The sequence below is a fragment of the Octopus bimaculoides genome, chromosome 16 (genome assembly GCF_046866305.1).
Source record: "Octopus bimaculoides isolate indiv1 chromosome 16, ASM4686630v1, whole genome shotgun sequence".
NCBI classification, from domain to species: domain Eukaryota; kingdom Metazoa; phylum Mollusca; class Cephalopoda; order Octopoda; family Octopodidae; genus Octopus; species Octopus bimaculoides.
In genome coordinates, this window is record NC_142943.1 from 37,899,588 (window position 1) to 37,907,087 (window position 7,500).

The 7,500-nt window shown below is 36.7% G+C and overlaps 1 protein-coding gene across 2 annotated transcripts in view; it reads left to right on the top strand.

Moving 5' to 3' along the window:
• Positions 1–7,500, top strand: part of LOC106869293 (uncharacterized) — a 361,908-nt gene that overhangs the window by 315,267 nt on the left and 39,141 nt on the right. The window lies entirely within an intron of this gene.

The following is a 7,500-nucleotide window of genomic DNA, read 5'->3' on the forward strand; positions in this document are numbered from 1 at the left end:
TGACATTTGCATTATTTTCCCTCCAAAAAATCTCTCAAAACAATCACACCGGCTTCTATTTGCAAAGTTGAGCCTATCTTGGGGTTCAAATTTTGGCACAAGGCCGGCAATTCTGAGGAAGGGGATGAGTCGTTTGCGTCGACCCCAGTACTCAACTGGTACTTATTTGATCGACTTCGAAAGGATGAAAGGCAAAGTTGAACTCAGAACGTAATGGCGGAAGAAATGCTACCGCCGCGGTAACAATTCTGCGAGCTCGCCGCTTTAAATTTGAGCCTATATTAATTAACATGCTTCAACAAGGGGGCGAGCTGGCAGAATCGTTAGCACGCCGGGCGAAATGCTTAGGGGTATTTCATCTGCTGCTACATTCTAAGTTCAAATGCCACTGAGGTCGATTTTACCTTTCATCCTTTCAGATTCGACAAAATAAGAACCAGTTGAACACTGGGGTCGATGTAATTGACTTACCCCTCTCCAAAATGGCTGACCTTGTGGCAAAATTTGAAACCATATAAATGCACCAAAAACATTTTCTCCCCTAAATGTCCGTTGCTAAAATTGAGGTGCATCTAATATGCCCATGCATCTTTTATGGCAACGGTCCTAAACTCATTTGCACCACAGACCAGCTTCACAGAAAACCGGTTTCACGGACGGGGGAGGTCACGTGCATAACAAAGCACAGTACATTGAATAATATATAACTTAATTACTACATAAATAACACAATCCCCACCACCCACTGCAGACTGTGGTAGTCAATAAAATAGAAATATAGAAATAACATTCTGAAATTTATTCTTTTTGTGATTCCAAGCCCGGTTCTGATCTGCGATTTGCTTTTTGAGGACACCTGTTTTATGGCATGAAACGCAGTAGATTTTTCTCTGAAGATAAAGCAAACGCACCCCCACCCCCACCCAAATACACACACACACACACACACACACATACACACAAGTATACTCGAATTATTTAGTTTTAGCGATTAATGTTCTGAGTTCAAATCCTGCTGCAGGTGAACTTTGCTTTCACCCCACATCAGTAAATGAATGAACTACCAGTAATATAACTGCGGACCAATTCAGTCAACCATCCTTGTTTCTTCATATAGCAGCGTAGGAAATGTAAGAAATCACGTGATTTCTATTTCGTTCCATTGCGCGGGAACTTGGGCAAGTATAGCACTGGGCCTACGAATGCTTTGTTAGGGAACTTGACAGACGAAAGCTGTGTGGAAGCTCTATCTATCTTTCTATCTACCTATCTATCTATCTATCTATTTATCTATCTATCTATCTATCTATCTATCTGTTTGTCTGTCTATCTATCTATCTATCTCTCGATCTATCTATCTATCTGAGTTCAGTGAGTTCAACTTCACTGCGTGACACCTTGAGTGAGTGCCTCCTACAATAGCCTCGAGCCGACCAAAGCCTTGTGAGTGTCATATATATATATATATATATATTTATATATATTATATATATATATATATATATATATATATATATATATATATATATATATATATGTATATGACAGGTTTCTTTCAGTTTCCGTCTACCAAACCCACTCACTTGACAACCGTTGTTGGTGTATTTACGTCCCCCGTAACTTAGAGGTCCAGCATTAAAAACCGATAGAATACGTATCAGTCTGAAAGCATAAAAAGATTAAATACTGGGGGGTCAATTTCCCAGCATGGGCAGTGCCCCAGCATGACCGCAGTCTAATGACTGAAACAATTAAAAGATAAAATATAAAAGTTGCAATGCTGTTATCAGTCCGAATATGTTTGATGCACGTTCGAACTGGGGGACAAACTACTCACTGAATTTTGTCACGGAGAATATATCTCACTTGTTGACGAGATAGGTGCATATACACCTAGATCATCTCGCAGCGCCACTTACCTGGACTGTGAGATGTTAACATTTCGGAGTAATGTTACAAGCACTAAGTAGACGGCACTGAGAGCTGAATTAAGCGCTCCCTCTTCGTAGAAAATAAAGGATCTGATAACTCTCTCAGCTATAATCATATTTAAACTATAGTAAACATGCACTATGTCCTGCCCTCCCATAAGCTATTATATATTTATATTTCTCATGAATCATAAAACTAGCATTATTAATTCAATACTACAATGTGCTATATCTAACATCCCGTAGACTTCTATTTCTACCGCTACAAGCACCTCCGCCGTCTGTATAACCGTATTAACCATTCACAAAATGTGAAATGGCTTGCTAATATATACTCACTAATTCATCTCTCCTTTTCAGATCAAAATATTTAATACATTATAGCGTCATTATTGGTTCAATATCATCAATACTTCGTTCCTAATATCTAAAATATTCTCATATAATCCGATGTTTCGGCACCTCATTTTCCTGATCAGTCACACAGAATTACGCGGCCGATTGGTAGATTCGTTAGGGCGCCTAGGAAAGGCTGCTTGGAGATAATCGTCCCGGCGCTCAGTGCTCCGAGTTCAAATCCTGTCGAGATCGACTTTGCATTTCATCTTTTCAGAGGTCGATGAACATGGTATCATTTATGTTTTGGAGTATATTACTATTATTTCACTCAGTCTTTCTTTTTATTTTTTTTATTTGTCTCTTTCTGGAAGAAATCTGTTATTGAACTCAGAACATTAAAGACGGACGAAATGCCGCTAAGCATTTCACTCGGCGTGCTAACGATTCTACCAACTCGCCGCTTTAACAACAGTAATAATCCTTTCTACTATAGGCACAAATCCTAAATTTTTTTTTATGGAGGGGGAATTACATCGACCCCAGTGTTTCACTGGTGCTTAATTTATCGACCCGGAAAGGATGAAAGGCAAAGTCGACCTCGGCGGAATTTGTACTGAGAACGTAAAGAAGAACGAGATGCTACTAAACATTTCGCCCGGTGTGCTGACGATTCTGCCAGCTCGCCACCTTAACAACAACAATAATAATTGCAAATGATGTAGTCCTAGATAGACAATGACGGAATTTTTAGAATTTTTAGTCATATTTCTATTCGATCAGTACTTACTCGAAGCTAAACAACGACATCAGTAACAATGACAACAACGATGATAATTCTCTCACACTTGGGAGACGTTAGACACAAACCAATATCAGATTTATAAATATTCTATTTATAAACATTCTATTTCATTGAAAGACCTCACACATACACCCGCGCGCACGCACGCACACACACACACAGACGACAAGAGAGAAAGGGCAGGAGATTGGGAGTTAGAGATGGGGGGAAGGAAAGATGAGGAAGAAAGATTCAGAAAATTCTAAATAAGAGCAAATATTGACACTCTTGATAAGTGATTTCCAAGAGAACACCAGTTGTTATAATTGTACACTTATATTTTGTTTGATAACGGAGTCTTCATTGAATTATTTATTTCTACAAATACATTTTTTTTTTGTCTCTTGTTTGAGCGAAGCTATCGATAAATTATAGCGAAGGCGCATGAGCCTAGTGGTTAAGATATTCAGAGCAATCATCATTAAAAATCGTGGATTCAATTCTTGAAGCATGCGTTATGTCGTTGAATAAGGCTGTAAAGAGTGCTGTCTGGGTACTGGTACATCCCCTCTTCTTTCTTTCTTTCTCTCTCTCTCTCTCTCTCTCTCTCTCTCTCTCTCTCTCTTTCCCCAACCATCACTGCTTCCTATCGATCAATTAAGTCAACGGTGAAGTGCCTTAGAGGCTGTCTCCATAGGCATCTAAAACAATAAGAGAGAGAGTGCTCCGTGTTACCAAGCCATACTCGCTCGCGAGTGACGGTTGTACTTTTTACTGTCTGTAAACTGTAGTTAGTCTGTAAACTGTAGTTAGAAAAAGAAAAAAGAAACATGGTATATATATAACATTAAAGTTTCACATCTGTAATACAGTGAGTTGAAAATGTTCAATTAACGGAGATTATCTATGCAACTAGTAGACAGAAACTCACTCTAGTGATGTTTAAAATCTTCAAACAACAATCAAACGAGATCACTCAAATAATATTAGACAAACGTAATTTTTGGAAACAAAAATAAAAATTCAAATCAGATTAAAGCTTTCTCTTGAGGTATATTTTGTTAACTAGTTATAAAGATGATCTCAGTTAATCGAAATTTTGCAGGGCACTCCATTACATGTATGAGACACTAAGTGTGTTTGTTATGCAAGATCCTCCTTAGTGACAATTTCTAACAACACTATAATAGAAAGACCACAAGACCTATTACCGAATAAAATGTGATCGATCTAGTTAATATCTACTCTTCTTAGTATTCATCAATGAAAGGACATTCAATTTTTTTGTTCATGGTACATTTAGTTAATTACAGCTTTTTATAGTATATACAAACAGATCAGAATATAAACATCTATAAGATACAAAATCATCTATGAACAGAAGATTCTTTCCCTGATGAAGTTCTAATAAATCTAGAAACTATCTCAGTGAATCCTACGCTTTACTTCATGAAAATTTTATGTGTTTATTAAATTCGTCAGGTGGGACTGAACCCGGAACCAGGTCGGGGAGAAGCAATAAAGGACTATGGACCATGGGAAGCTATAAAGGAATATGAGTTTCGAATTTCTGAAGAGAAATGGGCATTCTTTCTCTGATGAAGCGTTAAACATCTAGAAACTGATCAGATGAATTTCTTCATATATACGTGGTAATCACCTGGCTGATCGATAAACCCTGATAATATCACAATTTTGGTTACTTTTCACAACGAAAATAGAAAAAAAGGGTATATCTTACATTTGAAACTTAAGATTTCTAAATGACTCACAAACCAAGCAATTTTGAAGAGATGGGTGGGGTAAACGATATTGTGAACTCCAGTTCTTGGTTGAGAATATACATTATCGAGCCCCGAAAGGATGAAAGGCAAAGTTGACCTGGGTGGGATTTGAACGAAAAAAAAAGTCAAAAGAAATGCCACAAAGACTGTTCACGGTGCTCTAACGATTTGCCAAGTCATCATAACACTAAACTAATCATACAATAAGAATTGACACATACATGAATATACACGAACGTTACTAAAGAAGTGTCATCATAATATGTGTCATCATAAAACGTTGCTTGTCGTGTATATGAGTGTGTCTATCTATACATACATACACACACACACACACATATATATATATGCATACATATATACATATGTACATTTTTGTTTTCGTTTACAGATTATAACTTCAATGCACAAATACACCCGTACATGCAATACGCGTGTTACACATACAAAGATATTTGCACATATACATGCGTACAAACACACATATAAACATACGTACATACGTATACATATAAATTCATGCAAACATGTAATCAGGCATGCCAAACTAGTTCACATATCCGATATACGCGGGGCGCAAAAATACATGTACATTCACGAATATATAACAATATACACACAATGAAATACAAAAAATATACACACGTATTATCAGTCAGTTAAAAACATTGTCTTTAAATAATTTAGAAATTCCTTTCATGTTTTATCAAGCCTGAATCTCCAGAGACTTTGTAACCATGGCAATTTTTTCTCCTCTTTTGTTTTTCGTTTGTTTCTGGTTTTTTTTTTTTCTTTGGAATAACAATTCTTAGTAACAATGAACAAGTGACATCTCGCACATTGGTGGCAATTTGACATTAGTGACTGACATTGCCGACAATTTTTTTTCCGTGTATAAATTTAACAGTTGCGGCAACTTTTGTAAATATCAATAAATATAACGACAGACTAAGACAGCGAGCTGGCAGAACCGTTAGCACGCTGGGCAAAATGCTTAACGGCCTTTCGTCCCTCTTTACCGTCTGAGTTCGAATTCCGCCGAAGTCGTCTTTACTTTTTATCCTTTCGCAGTCGATAAAATAAGTACAAGCTGAGCACTGAGGTCGATATAATCGACTTACTCCTTCCTCCTCCCACCACCAAACTGCTGGCCTTGTGATAAAATTTGAAACCAATATATAGCAGGATAGAGACATCCATGTGTAATCCTGCGATGGTCTGGCGTGCCGTTCCATCTAAGAGAGGGAATATATACGTCACAGAATTTGGGAAACCATCTTTACAAACCTATGGCTCGCGAAAATTCTTTGATCCGTTTTGATATATACAGAGTGATTCAAAAGTCTCCATACATAGGAAAAAATTATTTTTTTATATGAAACGGTTTATATGATCCCCCAGATCCCCTGATCTGACCCCTCTTGATTTCTATATTTGGGAGCATTTGAAAGGCATGGTGTATCGCGAAAAGGTTAAAAACATAAATTATTTGAAGGAACTTATCACAAACTCATTTGCACAAGTATCACCAGATGTGCTATTACGAGTGGGGTAAATGTATTGCAATGTGAATTGAAAACAATGGTAACCATATAGAGCCTGTTAAATAAATAAAAAACTGGGTAATGAAGCAACTGGAAACTCCTCATCGAAACCGACGGAGGATCCCAATTTTTTATATGTATGGTTGTATGATTACGTGTATGTTTGTGTGTAAGCATTAATGTGCGCATGTATGAATAAACTATTACACAGTTTCAATGGTAATTACAAAGGAAGAGAGAGGTAGGTATATGTATATATATATATATATATATATATATATACATGCATGCGAACATAGATACATATATATATATATATGTATATACATACAGGCATACACATACAGGCATACACATACTACATGAATAAACATGAGCATACATACATACATACATACATACATACATATGCGTGTGTGTGCGTATGCGCGTGTGAGCGTGCGTGTATGTGTGCATACGTACATACACGCATATACGTACCCTCACGTGCAAATATGCATTCATACACACATGCTCGTACACATATATGCACACATACTACATGTATACATATATGCATCCATCCCTGCATACATGCTTGCACAACTTACCTACATATATATATATGCATACATACACACGCACACACATACATACGTGCATACATACATTCATACTTACACTAAGGTACATACTTAAATTCACATTCGTACAAACATACACACGCACGCATACATACACATAGATATGCATACACACATATATACTTTGAAACACACATACATAACTTACGTAGAAACATACCTATATAAACACATTCATCATTATCATCACGTTAACAAATCGTGTGTGTGTGTGTGTATATATATTCTAAATCCAATTAACGACTTCATCGTTTAGTAAACATCTTCACCATCTCTCGTAATCAACTGCTTTTAAATTAAGTAAACAGATCGATAAAGCAAGCAAACAGCGCTAGTTTCAAGTTAACAATGCGCTTATATAGTGATAAATTCCATTATGAGAGGACTGAGTCTGATATGAAACACCAAACATCACCATCGACATAGTGATACTCGGTTATCTATTTAAAAAATCTCCATTATCAAGTCGTAAACTTCATTATCATGTAAGGAACTCCA